The following is a 21,853-nucleotide window of genomic DNA, read 5'->3' on the forward strand; positions in this document are numbered from 1 at the left end:
CCATCCATCCATCCATCCATCCATCCATCCATCCATCCATCCATCCATCCATCATCCATCCATCCATCCATCCATCCATCCATCATCCATCCATCATCCATCCATCCATCCATCCTTCCATCCATCCATCCATCCATCCATCCATCCATCCATCCATCCATCCATCCATCCATCATCCATCCATCATCCATCCATCCATCCATCATCCATCCATTCATCATCCATCCATTCATCATCCATCCATCCATCCATCCATCCATCCATCCATCCATCCTTCCATCCATCCATCATCCATCCATCCATCCATCCATCATCCATCCATCCATCCATCATCCATCCATCCATCCATCCATCCATCCATCCATCCATCCTTCCATCCATCCATCATCCATCCATCATCCATCCATCATCCATCCATCCATCCATCATCCATCCATTCATCATCCATCCATTCATCATCCATCCATCCATCCATCCATCCATCCATCCATCCCTATCCATCATCCATCCATCCATCCTTCCATCCATCCATCCATCCATCATCCATCCATCCATCCATCCATCATCCATCCATCCATCATCCATCCATCCATCATCCATCCATCCCAGGCAGCTCCAATCTCCAAATTAAAGCTCTTTCACAGGCACCTTCTGGACACTAAAAAGCTGCTACAAGGCCTCCTTGCAGTGGAACACATTGGCATTTCAGGGAGAAACAATTCCAAATTAAAGGGAAATTAAGTCCCTGCCTTCCTCAGGCCCAGGGTTGCTGTAATTGTGGCCACTACAATTTTGGTTTTATTATTTTTGTTTTTTCTTCTTCAAGTCACCACTGGACATGGATAGAACTCCCCCTCCACCTTGTTTTTACTTTTTAAGAGCAGGTCACATGAATCAGAGGTGAGACTGGCACAGCCTTGGTTCTCATGGGGTATTTAGGTGTTGTGTTCGCAGATTTTATTCATGTAAAATATTTTATTTATGTATTATGTAAAATAATTTATGCACGTATTTCCCCTTTATTTCTTTAAGGGGAAAATGTCAAACCTATGAGCTACCCTATAGCAGCAGCCAACTCAGAAAATCACAGAATATGGAATATTTAGGATGGGAAGGGATTTTAAAGCCCATCCAGTGGCACCCCTGCCATGGCAGGGACACCTTCCACTGTGCCAGGCTGCTCCAAGCCCTGTCCAGCCTGGCCTTGGGCACTGCCAGGGATCCAGGGGCAGCCCCAGCTGCTCTGGGCACCCTGTGCCAGGGCCTGCCCACCCTGCCAGCCAGGAATTCCCTCCCTACAGAATCATACATTTCTATTAGTGCTGCTTTCAAAACATTAAAATTGTTGCTGTTCCAGTGAATCACTTGCTCATTTAAAGACAAAACAGATCATGAACTATTTGATTCAATTTGCTTTTCAGAGCTTACTTGCTTGGTCATCCTTTGATCTTATTTAAACTTTTCAAATTCCTTTATTACATCCTTTTATTTCTGGCAGGAGTTTTGAAATGGAATATTATACTGGGATATAAATGAGGGAAAGGAAAAGATCCTCAGTGAGTTTTTGGTTAGTTTTAACAACAATCAGTTATTTGACCTCTGGGATAAAGTTGTTTTTTCTTTATAGCTACTTAGATTTAAGCTTCCCAGTAAAGCCTGGTGGGTGTTATTACCTCCATGGGTAAGAAATCCACTGGCCCTGTCCTTGCCATTCCTAAATGGGCTTAACAACTTCTCCTCAAAGGGGATTTAAATGTGGGGCGTAAAAATCCAACAGCAAAATGACTGGCTAGAGGTACAGGAAATGTTAAATCAGATTTATTTATAGATGTATTTATAGGATGTATTTATAGAACCATTTCAGTTGGAAAAGACCTTTAAGATCATCGAGTCCAACCATCATCACTGCCAAGTCCACCACAAAATTCCACAGCTTTTAGTTCAAATTAAGACCTAAAGGTGGGAAAAGTTTATTTTTCCAGGTGAAGCTGCTCTAATGAGGCTTTTTATTTCAGGTCTTCTTCAAGCAGGGAACAAAGGCCCACAGCCTTGGGTCTCCAGGTAAACCCAGGCATCCTGAATTCCTAATCTTCACCTGTGCAGCTTGTCAGACATCTCCTGTTGTGAGAATTGAAAATAAACCTGCAGCTAAAATCTCTACAGAGGCGGGAGAGAGACAAGCTCAGCTTCATCAAGATTTGTATTCATTGGACTTGATTTCAGAGGGTTTTTCCAACCTCAAAAATTCCATGGTAGAACTAAAGCTGTTCCATGCACCAGAACCGCAGGAAACCTGGAGGTGGATGGGATTGCCAAAGGCATTTTAGACAGGAAAATTCACCTTCAATTAATACAGCAAATAACCTTTGTTCATCCTTAATATTATCAGGAATTAATGAGGTTTAGTGCAGCCACGAGCCTCAGCTGGCACAGTTTGTGCTCCACGTTTTCCTTTTGCTGAAAGAATCTCTGGCTCACCAGAGGGTGAATTACCCAGGGAATATCATCCAACCCCCAGATACAGCTACAAATATTTAATAAAAATATCCTGATAGCTGTTATTTTGCTGAAAATAATGGGAAGACTGCAGTTTAACTAAAAAAAAAATAAAAAAATCAAACTACTTCTCATTCACAACACTGACCTGCAAGGATCCAAATTGAAATCCGGGTTTTTCCTTGTTTTTTGGTTGATTTTGTGCATTTTTTTTTGCAAGGTTTGAAGGGAAGGCTTACATTTAGAAATAATGATTTGGTTATTGGAACGTTTATTCAGGTTTACTTGGCTTGGGGCTTAGATAAATGGGAAAACCAGAACAGCAGCAATGGAATGCAGGAGAAATAAAAATGCTGTTTAACCATCATGTTCTAGATGGGCTCCAAATGGTATTTTCTCCCCCGACTGCAGAAAAAGGAACCAGGGAATTTACATTCAATGGTTTCACTACTGAGAATTCTCAACACTCTCAAAACAGACTGAAAATAATGAAAGTAATGCAAGGAATGGCTGATTTTGATTATTTTCTAGCAGATGCAAGTATCCATCTACTTCACCCACCACACTCTAGGCCACAGTTATTTTACTAAAGAAAACTTCCTTAAATATTTTCCATTTCATTCAATATTTCTGGCTCAGTCTCGATGTAATAACTTGCCCTGAAAAGGCATTGGTTGTGCTCGAAGCAGGGCACAGAAAGGAAGTGTTTCATTCTTTGGAAGAAAGAACTGGTTTATTTGATGTGAATGAAAATGGATTGAGTGACTTCTCCCTCCTCTGAGGCAAATATTTGTGTTAAACCCAGGCTGGCTCCTGCCTCACGCCCATCCTTCATCCCTGCTGCTCATGTCTCCAAAGCATGAGACCTCCAAGGAACACCAGGCTGTGTCACAGTTTAAAAAAAAAACACCTTTTTTTTTTCCTTTTGTAAAGAAATCTCCATAACCTCAACAAGAAGGACTTCTCTCCCTAAGGGAACTGAAAAAAGACTATTTGAAAGGTAATAAACTGACTAGAAATTTGAAGTTTTATGCCTTTACATTATCAGTAGAAAAGAAAAAGTTGTGGGGGGAGGAGAAGTAGTCTAAAGGGTTTGTTTTAATTCTTACAACTTTTTCCCTTTTAGTTAGTGATAATAAAATTTTCTTTATACCCTTTTAAAGTTTTGAGCTTACTTTACCTTTCTCCTAATCCTATCCCACAACAAGAAATAAGTGCACAGGTAATTAGCCAGCACTGAAACCCACCACACTCATCAGTACATTAATTAGGAAACCTCAAAATTAAGAAAATCTTAAATTAGCCAACCAAAACCACGACGCCCAGAAATCCCAATCAGGAAAACACCAATTTCATTTTTTCCATTGCCAAAAAAGCTCCCAAGGGGGAGGAGCACAGGAGCAGGACACAGCTCCCAACCAAGACCACGGGGTGCCCCCATCTCTTTGGAAAAACAAATTCCAGCTCCCTCAGATGGGAAATCTAAAGGAACTCTTTGCTTTTGCTGCCTGGGCCAAGGAGAGCCTGCTCTGCCCAGCATTCCCATTTAGGAATTATCTTTTTCTCAGACTGCTGATTCTTTGATTCTTTTTGCCAGGGTCAAGATTAAATGCCTGAGATAATATTTCTTGTTGGGACTCAGATGTTTATTTGTTCTTATCTGTCACTGCCTCACAAACCCTGAGTTCTGCAGCACTTCACTCTAACAAACTAAAAATGGGGCCCCATCTCTCTCTCTACAAGGCCTTTTAAGGATAAACTGTCCAATTAAGCAATGACACCTAAATTATTTTTGCTTTTAACCCAATAACCAACCGCCCATGGCAATGTGGACTTTTTAATCCAATTACACAAAACCACCCAAACCCATGGAGGAGAAGGTGAAGAAGAAAAAGAAGATGATGATGAAGAAGAAGAAGAAGAAGAAGAAGAAGAAGAAGAAGAAGAAGAAGAAGAAGAAGAAGAAAAGAAGAAGAAGAAGAAAAGAAGAAGAAAAGAAGAAGAAAAGAAGAAGAAGAAGAAGAAGAAGAAGAAGAAGAAGAAGAAGAAGAAGAAGAAGAAGAAGAAGGTGAAGAAGAAGGTGAAGAAAGTGAAGAAGGACCAGCCTCCACCCTCAAACCTCCATCTTGCTTTATATATATTACTTTTTTCTAAAACTTTCAGCTCTAAGTTTCCCACCCTGTGATGTTACACACTTCTATTCACACTCCACACCCCCAATCCCAGTTCTGTCATTCCATTTTGGAAGCTTCTCCACGGCCCCAGGTCAATGCAGTGTTCTCTTGGGGGTCAGTGCCTGTCAGCACAGAAAGTCTGAAACTCTCAGCAGCCAGGGCTCCAAATCAGACCACTCAGAGATGCTGAGAGAACAAAGCTCCCACCTGGGCTGCGAGCAGTGGCTGCAGCTCAAAGCTTTTGGGAGTCTGCTTGCCCAGCACCTGAACTCAACCCCTGTCCATGGTGTTTGTCCAGCTCCAGTTGTGACATTCCCTGGGCTGGGGAGAGCAGCTGGGAACAGCAACTCCTGGGATCTGAACTGCTCTGCAAGGCCTGGAAGGTGAGCTGTGGCTTTGAGAGGGAACCAGGAAATCTCACAGAATCGTGGAATGGTTTGGGTTGGAAGGAACCTTAAAGCTCATCCAGTCCAGGGACACCTTCCACTGTCCCAGGCTGCTCCAAACCCCATCCAGCCTGGCCTTGGGCACTGCCAGGGATCCAGGGGCAGCCCCAGCTGCTCTGGGCACCCTGTGCCAGGGCCTGCCCACCCTGCCAGGGAACAATTCCTGCCCAAGATCCCATCCAGCCCTGCCCTCTGGCACTGGGAGCCATTCCCTGTGTCCTGTCCCCCCAGTTCCTGACAAAGGGCCCCTCTCCAGTTTCCTTACCAGCCCCTTCAGATCCTGGAGGGATCAGGTTAAGACCAGACAGAGCCTTGGCTCATCCAAACCTTGACCTCAGCACCAGAACTCTCCATCCCACGTTGAGGTGACACCGAGCCACCCCACAGAGCCTGGGACAGGGCAGGACAGTGCCCAACGTGCCCACAGCAGCACCAGCCCTTGGGGACTGTCCCATGCCAAGGGTAGGGCACCATCCACCTCTCACAGCCAGCCCTCCTCACCCATGGGGAGAGCTGTGGGCCATCTCTGACACAGAGGACACGTCCTTGTCCCCTCCCAGGCTGGCGGAGCTGGCAGCTGGAGCAGCTCAGCCACAGAGTCCTGAACCACGTGTGGCAACCTTGCCCCTTCCCCGAGTCCTGGTGAGAGGAGGGGAATGCAAGGGGGAAGCCAACCTGCCAAGCAACTTGAAAAGAAGCTTTCTTAAAAGACTCCTCATGACACTGCTTCAAAATTTTATAAACAAGAGAAGGCACCAGACCCTGCCACTGATTAGGTTAAATTAATTTAAACCAGAAGCAAACACTGCTTGTCGACGAGCTCCAGTTACCTGGAAACACAGATAAACCCAAAACACACTTTTCAAGGGCAGCAGGCACTATAGCTGGGGTTGGTTTTTTTTTTTTCCAGAAAAAAACCTGGTCCTCATGGAAAAATACAAATCTGGAAATGGCTTTTATTAGCAAGTTAATAATATACTGAAATACAAATATACACCCAGTCTTTAATTAGATTTCACAGAATTAAGTCAAGTAATATATATACACACACATAACTGTTGTGTAACAGCTGTTCTCTCATCTCTGCTGTTTCTTTAAAAGTAACTTTGAGGACAGAAAAGAGTCAGGAATGGATCTGTAATTTGGAGTTTCCTTAAGAGCCAGATGAAATTGAAGAGCAGAAGCCACAATAGTTTGGGAGTTCTTGGCAAAACTGAAATCCCATGTGCAGGAATCTCAGACATGAACAGGGGCAAAGTATTGTTGGGAACATCCTTCCCATACAAAAACCTGGCCTGTTTTCTTAATAACCTGACTGAAGGGTCATACTTACAGGAAAATTGACATGTGGTCAATGAACCAGCCTAACCTTCTGGAACTAAAGAACTAGGTCATCTTTGTAACCAAGCTGCATTCTTCTTTGTAGAATAAAAAGCTGATGTTGCAAGAAGAAAGGAGCAGCAGAAAAGTTGCTGACAGTGGGCAGTGCCCAGCACCCTTGGGGGAAGAACCTTTCCCTGAGCTCCATGCCAAGCCCTGACACAGCTCCAGCCATGCCTGGGGTTCTCACAGTCTCACCTGCCACTCACAGCTGTTTATTGGTAGGAAAAGTCAAAGAGATTCCAGATTTTTAGCGTAGCACAACCCTGTCAACAAGGGGAACTCCTTATTTCTTTCCTATGAACCACCTAAACCTTGACTTCAGAAAAGTTTTGCTGCAATGATGGCAAATGTTAGCTAAGAAAGGACATCTGGGTATCTGCTGAGCAGTGAGGATGATTTCACATCTGGAAGAGGAACTAAAAGTCACATTCTAGTGCTCTCCATGTCCAGGCTGGAACAAACACATTGGTGCTACCTGATGAAAACAAGCACAAGTTCTGATTTTGAGTGAGTTGTTTCCCATATTTTTAATATCTGCACTGTAGGGGGCTGCCCAGGACTGTGATTCAATGGGGGAAACACAATTTCTGAAAGTAGAAATATTCTGAAACAGAACCCCAGGATGGTTTGGATTGGAAGGACCTTAAAGCCCATCCAGTGCCACCCCTGCCATGGCAGGGACACCTTGCACTGTCCCAGGCTGCTCCAAGCCCTGTCCTTGGGCACTGCCAGGGATCCAGGGGCAGCCCCAGCTGCTCTGGGAATTCCATCCCAGCCCCTCCCCACCCTGCCAGGGAACAATTCCTGCCCAAGATCCCATCCAGCCCTGCCCTCTGGCACTGGGAGCCATTCCCTGGGTCCTGTCCCTCCACCGATCTCCAGAAAAACCTGGCACAGCAGCATTGCCAAGGTTCCTTTCCAGGACACATCTAAAAGTTTCCATCACCAGCCAAAGCAGAGTCTCTGGCTCCTTGTCCCCTGCAGGCTGTGGCTGCTCCCAGGACAATCCCAGAGCCTGGGTACAGCTCATCCCCCTCTGCCTGAACTGGGCTCATTTTGGAACAAGGAGCTGCAAACCTTGGTGCTGTTTTTTTATAGCTTGTCCTATGGCTTTTATAGCTGGTCTGACGTCAGGGAACTATGGAATGTGTCACTTATTTGAAATGAATCCCCAGAGATCAGTTTAACTCACACCTGTAGCTCACCAGCCCTCATTTTTCACTTGCTTGGACTAGACAACCCTTCGCTGGTTAGGGCCAAGCAGCCTTTGGAGAATTTCAGTGGGAAGCAGGAGATTTGCTGCAGGATTCCATGGGGGTTGGCTGCAGTAATCCATGGGGATTGGCTGCAGGATTCCATGGAGAATTGCTGCAGGATTCCATGGGGATTGGCTGCAGTATTGCATTGCTAATCGCTGCAGCATTGCATGGAGAATTGCTGCAGGATTCAACGGAGAATTGCTGCAGTATTGCATTGCTAATTGCTGCAGTATTGCATGGAGAATTGCTGCAGGATTCAATGGGGAACTGCTGCAGGATTCCATGGAGAATTGCTGCAGGATTGCATGGAGTATTGAATGGAGAATTGCTGAAGTATTGCACAGGGATTGGCTGCAGGATTGCACGGAGAATTGCTGAAGTATTCAATGGAGAATTGCTGCAGGATTACATGGAGAACTGCTGCAGGATTCAATGGAGAATTGCTGAAGTATTGCACAGGGATTGGCTGCAGGATTGCACGGAGAATTGCTGCAGTATTGCATGGGGAATGGCTGCAGGATTCCATGGAGAATTGCTGCAGTATTCCATGGGGGTTGGCTGCAGTATTCAATGGGGAATTGCTGCAGGATTGCATGGATAATTGCTGCAGGATTCCATGGGGAATTGCTGCAGGATTCCATGGGGCTCGGCTGCAGCATTGCAGGGGGCTGTGGGGTGGCTGCAGCAGCTGTTTCCATCCAGCCCAGCAGAACTGCTGCCAGCACAGCCCTGGGTGTTGCTATTTATTCACACAGCGCCACTCGCAAGCCTTGCGGTGCCTCACAAAGTGGAGCAGAAGAAGCAACAAACACAAACTGGGGCTGTTTGGACAAGAGATGACTTTGTCTCAGATTTTGCAGCATCAGTGCAGTCAGGGCTTGGACCTCCAGAGGATCCCACCGTGGGGTGAACTGTGGTACGAACTGGGGGTTTGTACCGTGCGAGGCAGAAGAGGAGGAGGAAAAGGAGGAAGAGGAGAAGGAAGAGGAGGTTCCAGGTTGTCCCAGCTGAGCACAACACAGGGAGCACTGCCCTGAGCAGGAACTGGTGTAACTGGGAGCAACCACCAGGAAAACCTGAGCTCTGCTCCTGCACTCCACGGAAAATGGAGCCAGGGAGAGGACACCTGGAGAAGGGCTTTGGACAAGGGCCTGGAGGGACAGGACAAGGGGGATGGCTCCAAACTGACAGAGGGCTGGGTTAGATGGGATGCTGGGAAGGAATTCTTCCCTGGAGGGTGGGGAAGCTGTGGCTGCCCCTGGATCCCTGGAACTGTCCAAGCCCTGGGTGTGGGGCAAGCTGGGCTAGTGGAAGGAGTCCCTGCCCGTGGCAGGGGTGGCACTGGATGGGCTTTGAGGACCTTTCCAGCCCAAACCATCCCGTGATTCTGTGATCTCCAGTCACTCCTCAGCCACACAGGGTGGTCCAAAATTAAACTCCCAGCAGCTCTCCAGCCACTCCATGGCTGTGTCCAGTGCACATTTCAGCGAGTGCAGGGACATCTGCAATTGCTTCCCCACCACTGCACGGCTCCAGTGAGGAGGGGGAAGGAGACAGGGATTTTTCTGTGGGAATTTAAAGTTCCTAAAGCTGCTGGTGACTGGCACAGATTCCAGGACTAAACAAAACCCCAAATAGAAGATAGAAACTATCTAAAGACAGACAATTCTCCCTGGAAAGGCAATGAGAAGGCTGCTGTAGGTGTCCTAGAAATGCAGTTTGGGAATATGGATTTGAATATTCTGCACTTGGAGAACAGCACTGGTGGAATTTTGGTGAGGACAGCAGGAAGACAAACTGTATCCTACAGGAATGGGAGGAGATAAAGGCTTCAACAGCTTCACACTGCTCCAACAGCTCCCACTCTCCCAAAGAAAGAGAACTGGCTGCTACAGAACTGGAATTAACCGAGCAAGATCATTTATCCAGGCAATAAATTCCTGTGGGCAGAGTTTCTGGCCTGCAGAACGAGTGGGTGGCTTTGCGACAGGCAGCTCACCCCAGTGACCTTTCTGTCTCTGCTCTGGCTGGACAGGGACTCTGACGACCCCAAAACCCAGCTCATCCCACTGCCCCCAACCTCATCTCACCCTAACATCCCCAAACCCACCTCATCCCAAACCCATCTCATCTCACCATCCCTAACCCACCTCATCCCAAACCCATCTCATCATCCCTAACCCACCTCATCCCAAACCCACCTCATCCTATCATCCCAAACCCCACCTCATCCCAAACCTCATCTGATCCCAAACCCCACCTCATCCCAAATCCACCTCATCTCACCATCCCTAACCCACCTCATCCCAAACCCATCTCATCTCACCATCCCTAATCCACCTCATCCCAAACCCATCTCATCTCATCATCCCTAAACCCACCTCATCCTATCATCCCAAACCCCACCTCATCCCAAACCTCATCTGATCCCAAACCCCACCTTATCCCAAACCCATCTCATCCCACCATCCCCAAACCCACCTCATCCCAAACCCACCTCATCCCAAATCCACCTCATCCCAAACCCCACCTCATCCCACCATCCCTAAACCCACCTCATCCTGTCATCCCAAACCCATCTCATCCCAAACCCATCTCATCTCACCATCCCTAAACCCACCTCATCCTATCATCCCAAGCCCCACCTCACCCCAAACCCACCTCATCCTAAACCCACCTCATCCCACCATCCCCAAACACATCTGATCCCATCAACCCTAAACCCCATCTCATCCCATCATCCCTAAAACCCCACCTCATGCCAAACCCACCTCATCCCATGATCCCCAAACCCCAGCTCATCCCAAACCCATCTGATCCCACCATGCCCAAACCCACCTCATCCCAAACCCACCTCATCCCATTTTCCCCAACCCCTCCTCCCCCATCCCCACCACGGGCTGGCTCGGTCCAGAAGCCCGTGATGGACGAGGGCGAGCGGGGAAGCTTCAAACCCTTTAGAACCCTAAACCAGGGAAACTTCAAACCCTTAAGAACCCTAAACCGGGGAAGCTTCAAACCCTTTGGAACCCTTACACCGGGGAAGCTTGAAACCCTTTTGTACCCTACACCGGGGAAGCTTCAAACCCTTTTGGACCCTAAACCAGGGAAACTTCAAACCCTTAAGAACCCTAAACCGGGGAAGCTTCAAACCCTTTTGAGCCCTAAACCGGGGAAGCTTCAAACCCTTTTGAACCCTACACCGGGGAAGCTTCAAACCCTTTTGAGCCCTAAACCGGGGAAGCTTCAAACCCTTTTGAGCCCTAAACCGGGGAAGCTTCAAACCCTTTCGAACCCTACACCGGGGAAGCTTCGAACCCTTTCGGACCCTAAACTGGGGAAGCTTCAAACCCTTTTGAACCGTAAACCGGGAAAGCTTCAAACCCTACACAGGGGAAGCTTCAAACCCTTCTGAACCCTACACTGGGGAAGCTTCAAACCCTTTTGGACCCTACACTGGGGAAACTTCAAACCCTTTCGGACCCTAAACCGGGGAAGCTTCAAACCCTTTAGAACCCTAAACTGGGGAAGCTTCAAACCCTTTAGAACCCTACACTGGGGAAGCTTCAAACCCTTTAGAACCCTAAACCCTACACCGGGGAAGCTTCAAACCCTTTTGAACCCTAAACCGGGGAAGCTTCAAATCCTTTTGAGCCCTACACCGGGGAAGCTTCAGACCCTTTTGAACCCTAAACTGGGAAAGCTTCGAACCCTTTCGAACCCTACACCGGGGAAGCTTCAAACCCTTTTGGACCCTAAACCGGGGAAGCTTAAAACCCTTCTGAGCCCTAAACCGGGGAAGCTTCGAACCCTTTCGAACCCTACACCGGGGAGGGGAAAACCTCCCGTGCAAGCCCTGAGACCGCTCGGAGGCGTTCCGGGCAGCCCGGGCGGAGCAGCGGGGCCGGGCAGGACGCGGGGGAGGCCGCGATGTTTGGGGACCAACAGCGGTTGCCAGGGGTGACGCGGTCCCCTCCCGCCCTCCTCCCGTCGCCAGGCGACGCGGGGAGCGTTTCCCAAAGCAAACATCCCCATCCCGCCTCACCAACTATGTCAGCGGGTATTTTCAGGAGGCGGGAGGGACAAAATAACGCCTTCGCCATGGCAACTGCGAGGGGGGGGCCCCGCCGCCGCTTTGTTTTGGTTTGGGTTTATTTTATTGAATTGTTATTTCAGAATAAACGGATTAGCGGGGCTGGGGGAGCGCTCGGCAAAGCAGATGCTCAGGAGAGAAATGGTTTTGTTGTTTTTTGTTCGGTCAGGGTTTTTTTTTTAAAAAAAAAAATAGTATTAAAGAATGTATTAAATAGTATTAAAGAATGTATTAGCTAATTAATATAGTAAAGAATAAAAAAAAAGTTAAAGAGGAAATATTCTTTTTGAAAGAATAATTAGAATAAAAAGAATAAATATTAATAAATATTAAAGAATTTAATATAGTAAAGAATTTAACACATTAAAGAATATATTAAAGCTAATGTTAAGCTTTTTTGGAGCTGGGTGTAGATGCTCAGGAGAGAACTGGTTTTGTTGTTTTTTGTTCGGTCAGGGTTTTTTTTAAAAAAATAGTATTAAAGAATGTATTAGCTAATTAATATAGTAAAGAATAAAAAAAAAGTTAAAGAGGAAATATTCTTTTTGAAAGAATAATTAGAATAAAAAGAATAAATATTAATTTAATATAAATTTAATTAATTTAATATAAATATTAAATAATTTAATATAGTAAAGAATTTAATACATTAAATATATTAAAGCTAATATTAAGCTTTTTTGGAGCTGGATGCAGATGCTCAGGAAATAAATATTTTTGTTCATTTGGGGTTTTTTTTTAATAATATTAAGGAATTAAGCTTTTTTGGAGCTGGGTGTAGATGCTCAGGAGAGAAATGGTTTTGTTGGTTTTTGTTCAGTTGGGGTTTTTTAAAAAAAATAGTATTAAAGAATGTATTAGCTAATTAATATAGTAAAGAATAAAAAAAAAGTTAGAGAGGAAATATTATTTTTGAAAGAATAATTAGAATAAAAGAATAAATATTGATAAATATTAAAGGATTTAATATAGTAAAGAATTTAATACATTAAAGAGTATATTAAAGCTAATATTAAGCTTTTTTGGTGCTGGATGCAGATGCTCAGGAAATAAATATTTTTGTTCATTTGGGTTTTTTTTTAATAATATTAAGGAATTAAGCTTTTTTGGAGCTGGGTGCAGATGCTCAGGAGATAAATATTTATTCCTTTTTGTTCTTTTTTTGTTCGGTTGGGGTTTTTTTAGAAGTAATATTAAAGATAATTAATATACTAAAGAATAAAAAGAATGTTAAAGAATAAATATTCTTTTCAAAAGAATAAATAGAAAAAAGAGTAAATATTAAAGAATGTAATATATTAAAGAATATATTAAAGCTAATATTAAGCTTTTTTGGAGCTGGGTGTAGATGCTCAGGAGAGGAATCTTTTTGTTCACTTAGGGTTTTAAAATAAATAATATTAAGGAATTAAGCTTTTTTGGAACTGGGTGTAAACTACTCACGGTGTTTCTGCACCCCCAGACATACACAAGTCCCTCAGCAAGTTCTCTTCCAACTTATTTTTTTCCCCCCATCTATTTGTAGGTCCCTCTAAGTTTTCCAGCAGAATTGAGATCCCTTTCAGCCAGGGTTTAGCTTTCTCAAAACAGGTTTGCTTTTCTTGGTGGTGGCTGTGGATCCAGGCAAAGGCAGCCTGGCTGGAAATGAGCTTTTGGGAGAGGGGGTGTGTGGTTTTGGAGTGTCCTCTGATTTGATGAAGAGGAGAAATTAATCAAAAAGGATGTTTTCTTCTAGTGCCATGAACATGGAAAGCTAATTTAAATTCTCCACATCGATTTTTTTTTTATATTAGAACTTGAGGCAATTAATCATAAGCAAAAAACGTAGAGACACTTGGAGGATTTTAAGAGAGAGCTCGCTCTGGGGAAATAAAGATTAGAGAAAGGCTTTTGTTGGGCTGGTGGAAACATCATTGTCCTGGGTGCTGTGCTCTGCTCTAACACACAAAAGTTCTGCTGTGCTGGCTGATCACCAGTGAGGCCACAGGCTGCTGGCACAGGCTCCAGCAGGAGCTGAGTTTGTCTCTCCAGCTTTTTAATCTGAGTTTAGGCAGTGCCATCCCTTCAGCTCAGCTTGGCAGGGATCAATAACAGCTGCTCACGGTGGTTTCCAGCCATGGGTGCTTCCAGTGCTTCCTTTGGTGCTCCTCCAGGTGTTTTGCCACTGATTATACAACGACAAAGTTTGGAAAAGAGCAGACCCGGGGAGCAGGAGCAGAGCTGGGGCACAGTTTGTCTCTCTTAATCTGAGCTCAGGCAGTGCCATCCCTTCACCCTGGCAGGGATCAATAACAGCTGCTCACGGTGGTTTCCAGCCGTGGGTGCTTTTGGTGCTTCCTTTGGTGCTCCTCCAGGTGTTTTGCCACTGATTATAGAATGACAAAGTTTGGAAAAGAGCAGACCTGGGGCACAGTTTGTCTCTCCAGCTTTTAATCTGAGCTCAGGCAGTGCCATCCCTTCAGCTCAGCTTGGCAGGGATCAATAACAGCTGCTCACGGTGGTTTCCAGCCGTGGGTGCTTTTGGTGCTTCCTCTGGTGCTCCTCCAGGTGTTTTGCCACTGATTGTAGAATGACAAAGTTTGGAAAAGAGCAGACCCAGGGAGCAGGAGCAGACCTGGGGCACAGTTTGTCTCTCCAGCTTTTTAATCTGAGCTCAGGCAGTGCCATCCCTTCAGCTCAGCTTGGCAGGGATCAATAACAGCTGCTCACGGTGGTTTCCAGCCGTGGGTGCTTTTGGTGCTTCCTTTGGTGCTCCTCCAGGTGTTTTGCCACTGATTGTAGAATGACAAAGTTTGGAAAAGAGCAGACCTGGGGCACAGTTTGTCTCTCCAGCTTTTAATCTGAGCTCAGGCAGTGCCATCCCTTCACCCTGGCAGGGATCAATAACAGCTGCTCACGGTGGTTTCCAGCCGTGGGTGCTTCCAGTGCTTCCTTTGGTGCTCCTCCAGGTGTTTTGCCACTGATTGTAGAATGACAAAGTTTGGAAAAGACCTCAGGACAGAGCCCAGCCTGTGATGGAACGCACAGTCCCCCAGGGTGCTGCAAGCCTGGGCTGAGGCATTCACCTCTCTGAGGCACACGGCATAAAAAGCTGGAATCACTCATCCACTGGATGAAAAATAAAAGCCACAGTCCTGAGCAAGTTCTAAATCAAGTCTTCCAAAATTTTGGTTCTTTAAGGATTTTTAATCCTTAAAGATTTTAAGATTCTTTGGATCTTTAAAGATTTTTCCCTCAGCTGTTGCTGACCCAGCCCCCAAACTACTCCTTGGTCTTTTAGCATTTATTTCCCTCTCAGGAGGGAGAAGAGTAAGCCCAGAAATATTCCCTGCACAGGAAGAGTTAACCCAGAAATATTCTGAAGGAGGCAAATAATCTTCTGGAGATGTTCAGAGCAGCGTTCAACAGAGAGCAGCTGCTATGGAAGACAAGAACAACTTAAAAATGACAACTGGAAATTAAAAAGTCATCATTTAAAGACTCTCCCTGGCTAAGGGATAACACAGACAGCACCTGCAGCCCTCTGAGGCGATCAGAGAGCATTTAAGCTCATTAATGAAAAAGTCAATCAAACCAAGCTCATGCCACCACTGCTCCAGGGCCACCTTCAGCACTGCAGCCTCCAAACTGCGTGAGCACGGAGAGAAGCTGCTGCAGCACTCTGACATTCAGCCAAGTGGAGGACTTCAACAGAGGATTCTGGCCACGGCAGCAGAAGCAGCAGAGGTGGACGTGACCAAGCTCCTGACAACTCTGGTCTCACCCAAAGCCCAGCCTGTAAACCCAGCCTAAACTCCCAGTCTAGACCCCCTTGCTCCTTCCACCAGAATTCCTGCAGGGATATTTTTGCTGGCACTGACCCAAGAGCCATCAGCTCCTCTCAGAGTGTAAAAGAGCCCAGCTGCCCTCACAGACCCACTTTATTTATTCCAAATTAAATCCAAGATGCTTCTCACTTCATTCCTTTCTCCTCAGTGCCCTTTTCTCTGCTTTAATATGCTAAAAATTACTGCTGGGATGAGGAAAACACATTAAAATTGAGAGTTCACACCTCTCAAGTGCGGATGGCAGTGGAGGTTTTAGGATTCCAGTTGCTGGAGTCCTGTAACTCCCACAAGTGCCTGACAAGGAAAAGGGTTTCCAGCTTTCCAACTTTTACTGGAAAAAAAAAAAAAAGTCAAGAGAAGAACATGAATTCAGAAAATCACTATTTAAACTGCCAGCCTTCCTTATTTTTATCTCCTAGAGGGGTTTTAACCCAACTTTATACTTTGGGGAGTTTCTGATCTTGTGGGGGAAGGAGTTTATTTGCACTCACAGAGCAGCTCAAACCTCCCCTCCTCCTTTTTTTCTCCCAAAGTTTCTTTCTACTTTTGCTGTTCAGAAGATGAAATGAACTTCTTGCAGGAAGGAGAGCAATGTGAGGAGTGTTAAGTGTGGCTGCAGGAGCTATTTCCAGTCTCTACAGCATTTACTGAGCAGTATATTGAAGAGGCCATGAAATGCTAATGATCTCCAGACTGCCAGAGATATCGTCCTAAATAGAAGGAAAAAATCTCTTTGAGAGATTTTTTTTTTTTTGGCCTATTCCATCTCCAGAAAAACCACACAAAACTTTAACACCTCCCTTTGGCTAAAGCTCTCCAAGTTCCACTTGAAGGAAACCGAAAAGGAAAACCAGATGGGGGTGGGGGAGTGGATAGAGATGATCCAGAGCTAAAATATCCATTAGTGGTAAATTCCACCATCTCCTCCCCCTCCCAAAAAAAACCCCAAACTGGGCTGCATGGGTCAGATTCCACCCTCAGACCCAGGAACCAGCTCCAAACACATTCACTCAGCCCTTTTTATTCTCCTGCTTGTCTAACTGGCTGCTAGGCAACCCCAGCAGCATTGCTGCTCATATGCATTAAGTATTAACTATTATTTCATTCCTTCCCCCATTTCCACAAAAAGGCAGCAAATTCGTGGCGGATAATTCTTTTCCCAAAAGGAAATGCTGGCTGAAAATGGAGCTGTGTGAAGGATGGATATTGCCAGTTTAGTTCCAGGCTGGGATGCATCCACCACCCTGCACTTCCCACCTGGAGCTCTCCTTAGGGCATGAAAAACTCATTTTTGGTACACCAGGAGATGCAGCTGCTCCAAGCCAAGCTCTGGGGGGAATTGCAGTGCTGCCCACACAGGGAGCCAAAAATTCTGGTGTCACTTTGGTGAAGCAGCAACCGCTCCCACTGGTGCAGCCCTCGTGTCCATCTGGAGGAGGGAATTCTCCTGTGGGAATGAGCCCTGCTTTTGCCAGAGAGGGACAGCAGGAAGGATGCTCTGCCCTGCCCAAGGCAGTGTTAGAGCCACAATTCAAAGATTTCTGCTCCCCTCCCTCTGAGAGGCAGTTCTGGGAGCAGCATCCCCCTCCCTGCCAAAGGCAGCTCCTCCAGCCACTCCAGTGGCTGTTTTGTCTGAAGAAATAAACATCAAAATTGGGATGGGACAGAAGAAAGCAGAAGCTGGTGGTGTTTAGAAACGGTTGGGATACTTCAGCTCAGCAAAGAAATTCAGTGATGCTGAATTCAGCCTGGTCCCTAACTTTGGTGACACTCCTGTACCATCAGCAGGACAACAGAGGAGCAAGGTGCTGCTCAGGACAACAGAACATCAGGAAAATGAATTTTTCACCTCCAGGAAGACTCCAGACTGCTGACAAGCAGAGCCCGGCACTCTTCCAGCCCAGTGACATTTCTGAGTAATTACAAACCCTTAGGATCCATTATAATGTTAATTTACAGGCCAGTTGTTGTGCAGAAGTGTGATTAGATGTTGTGTAGCTACGATGCAGACTGGAAGGAATGCTAAGAATGCCTCCACTCCGAACTGAAGCGAGCAGTATTGGACTAAACCCTTTTCTGACCCAGAGATGGGGTAACTGAGAGGTGTTTTAAAAACTTTTAGTCCATTTTCAGTCTCATTTGAAGGGTGAGAATACAGGTGTTACAATTCACACCATCACAATCAGAAGCCAACTATTTCCTAATTACAATACACCATAAGCTAGGTGTCTACAGGATATACGGAGTTTTTCTTTACTTTCATTCCATAATATATTTTCACTATAAGATAGGTTTCTTGGCCTATCAGCTTTTGCCACACCATACTGCAAATGCCTTAAAACTAATAATCTAAATTATTCTTTGTGGGTCTTAATACAAAGCATCTTTTATAGCTCTATTTCTCTAAAGTATCTAGTTTTATTTGCAAGGCCATCCTTTGAAACTTGTTTCTAGTTCCATTTCTCTCTCAGCAATGTCTGTCCTATCCCATGGCATTTCTAAGTCAGCATTTCTTATCTCAAGGTTTGCACACTGGGTGAGCTTTCTGTCAAACTTTGAGAATTCCCTACAAATCCATTTCCCACAAGCAGCAGCAGGGAAAGAGCAGGAGCTGGAGCAGAGAGAGGCATCCCACAGAGCCTGGGCAGGAGCACAGGCACAGGGCAGGTCCTGGCAGCACAAAGCTCAGGGATGAGCCCCTCCTCTGCTGCAGGAGGCTCCAGTAAAGCTGCCAAGCCATGGAAATGTTCACACAATCCCGGGATGGCTCAGGCTGGAAGGGACCTTAAAGCCCATCCAGTGCCAGCCCTGCCATGGCAGGGACACCTTCCACAGAATTGTGGTGGTGCCTCAGGTTTGAGCTTTTCTGTTTTTCAGATTCTGTGCTGCTTTAGTGGGTGGGTCTGGGCTTCACATGAGGGGATGCTGAGCTCTCTGCACAGAGCAGGGACACAAAACAATTCCTGCTCCAGCTGGGGACCAAGGACAAATGATCCAAACCTCAGCCCAAGAGCACAAACAGCGTGGAATGAAGAGAGAAAAACAAGGATGGGACTGCATGGGCTGGAGCTGGAACTGGACAATGAACTGCAAGATGCAAATGGAGCAGAACTGATCCAAGGGAGAGACCCCGTGACCGGTCGTGCATTTTGTGACCATTTTGGTTCATCTTGGGTGTAGCCCTGGCTGGGCTCTTGTGCTGCCCAAGGTGGATCCACTGAGGCCTCCTAATAAATCCCTGCTTTATTCTTTAGCTCTGTCTGGCCTCTGTTCTAGCTCAGCCTTCACAAGGCACCAATGGAATGGTTTGGGTGGGAAGGGACCTTGGAGAACATCTGGCCATGGCAGGGACACCTTGCACTGTCCCAGGCTGCTCCAAGCCCTGTCCAGCCTGGCCCTGGGCACTGCCAGGGATCCAGGGGCAGCCCCAGCTGCTCTGGGAATTCCATCCCAGCCCCTTACCACCCTGCCAGGGAACAATTCCTGCCCAAGATCCCATCCAGCCCTGCCCTCTGGCACTGGGAGCCATTCCCTGGGTCCTGTCCCTCCACAGCATCTCCATTGCCAAGGTTCCTTTCCAGGACACATCTAAAAGTTTCCATCACCAGCCAAAGCAGAGTCTCTGGCTCCTTGTCCCCTGCAGGCTGTGGCTGCTCCCAGGACAATCCCAGAGCCTGGCTACAGCTCATCCTCCTCTGCCACTCGTGTCACTCCTCACATCTTCCAAACAAAGAAATGAGTATTTGCCTCAGCTGGGAGCATCCTCCTGATTTATGTCACCAGCCCAATGCAAGAGTCCAGGCTGAGTGTTTTCTCTAGCACAGGCCAGCCAGAAAACGTTTGTTTTTCAAGTTATGAGATGTTCCTCATGTTCTAACCAATGTCATGTTCTTGTGTTTCTTATTTTCTAACCAATATCAGTTGAGGATTACAAAAACTTTTAAAAAGGTTTTAAGGCACAACAAAACCTGTTAAAAAGGTTAAAAAAGTGAAACAAATCTCTTTATGCACAATGTCTGCCCATTTTGCAATGAAGAGAAGCAAAACTAGTAATTTGAATTTTTTTTTAACAGTAATGTCACAGCACATTTGGAAGCAGCATCAGGCATAATTTCATTTCTGAAACCTACCCATTAAAAGGGCTGCCAGATTTGATATAAATTTTCCTCTACAAAACAAATTGATTAAATGCAGACCGAACTGGAGTCTCTAAAGCTTTGTCACAGCAAACTTCATGCAGCACTTTTGCAATTTGCAGGTGGAAACACATCAGAACATTCATTTTCAGCCTCATACAAGCACCTCGTTACTCTGCAAAGTAATGTTTTTAAGCTATGAATAGGATCTAAATTATTCAGGGATGGAAAAAACAAATCCATCTCCTCTGGAAAGGAAACCAGCAGCTGCTGAGAGCAGAGCAACTCTTCTCCTAAGGCCAAATAATCAGCAATGCAAATACCAGTGGAGAAGTGCAGCAAAGGAAAGGTTTTCTAGGTTTTCTAGGAATATTCTTGCAGGGAAAAAGGGTTTTGGAACATTTAGGGTGGAAGAGACCTCCCAGGCCATCGAGTCCAGGCTGTGACTGATCCCCAGATTGTCACCAGAGTGCCACGTCCAGGTGTGGGCACCTCCAGGGATGGGGGCCCCAAACCTCCCTGGAGCCCCTTCCAATGTTTAATCCCCCTTCTAGTGAGGAAATCCCTCCTGATGTCCAGGCTGAAAGGGTGCAGCAGCTCATAAAGTGCTGGTTTTCCTACCTTTTACAGTGATGGGGTAAATTAATTTTAAATTAATTAAAATTAAATTAAAATTTTTAAATGAATTTTTTAAAAAATTAGAAATTAAAATATAAAAATTTAAAATTAAATTTAAATTACATTAAAACTAATAAATTAAAATAATTATGTTTAATATTAATTAATTTAAAATGAATTAAAATTAATTTATTTAATTTAAAGTCTGCAGTGTTTACATAGAAACATACAAGACCATATAAACTCTCTATCAGGTTTTAAGAATTTTTTTACAACTCCATTTCTCACGTCAAAGGGGCAGAAAAGGCAGAGGGAGAAGGAATCTCCTCAGCATCGCCTGAGGTTCTGACCCACTCACACCTGGAACTGCTTTTTCCATGGAGATTTCAAACACCAGGCTGAGGGAGAGTTTAAATGAGGACAGGGAAAGAAGGGGAAAGAGGGAAATTTGCACAGATTTCATTCTCTGAGCACACAAAAGACATTTGCACAGATTTAAATTTGCACAGATTTAAATTTGCACAGATTTAATTCTCTGAGCACACGAAGGAGGAAATTTGCAGAGATTTAATTCTTTGAGCACATGAAGGAAGAAATTTGCACAGATTTAATTCTCTGAGCACATGAAGGAGGAAATTTGCACAGATTTAATTCTCTGAGCACATGAAGGTAGAAATTTGCACAGATTTAAATTTGCACAGATTGAATTCTCTGAGCACACAAAGGAGGTTTGCACAGATTTAAATTTGTAAATTTAATTCTCTGAGCACAGGAAGGAGATGGCAGCGACGGGGAGGAACCAGGGCTCTCCTGCCAGGCTCCCAGCTCTTTCTTGGCCACCCAGATATTTGCAAATTCCCACAAGGAGCCTAATTGCCAGCGCAAGAATTAACTCATTTTTGTTCTGAGCAAGGCCAGCCTCCCTTCCAGCCACACCCCAGCTGACTTCAAAATTGTTGTGCCAAATCCCAAAATCCAGGAGCAGATCTTTGCTGCTGGAACACCAAAGGAGGCGGGAGGATGCTGTCCATGCTCTTGGGCGGGAAATGGATTTGTAGAAAATTCTCAAAGCTTGACAGAAAATTTCTGTGGTGTCTCACCCTTCACGTGAGGCTGAAAATGGAATAGAAGCTTTTAAAACATCTCTCAGTTGCCCCATCTCTGGGTCAGAATTAATCCAACACTCCTGGATATCTGTGTCTCCAGCAGCAGCAGCTGAATATTGCTGAATATTATTGAATACTATTGACTATTGCTGAATATTATTGAATATTATTGACTATTACTGAATATTGTTTACTATTACTGGATATTGTTGACTATTACTGAATATTTTTGACTATTACTGAATATTATTGAATATTGCTGAATATCGTTGACTATTACTGAATATTGTTGAATATTGTTGAATATTGCTGAAT

The 21,853-nt window shown here is 45.3% G+C and overlaps 1 protein-coding gene across 6 annotated transcripts in view; it reads right to left on the bottom strand.

Annotated features, from left to right (window-relative positions):
- Nucleotides 1-21,853, bottom strand: part of LOC119712547 (DNA-binding protein RFX2-like) — a 79,034-nt gene that overhangs the window by 38,703 nt on the left and 18,478 nt on the right. The gene's annotated exons all lie outside the window — the stretch shown is intronic.

Source organism: Motacilla alba, chromosome 28 (genome assembly GCF_015832195.1).
Source record: "Motacilla alba alba isolate MOTALB_02 chromosome 28, Motacilla_alba_V1.0_pri, whole genome shotgun sequence".
Lineage (NCBI taxonomy): Eukaryota > Metazoa > Chordata > Aves > Passeriformes > Motacillidae > Motacilla > Motacilla alba.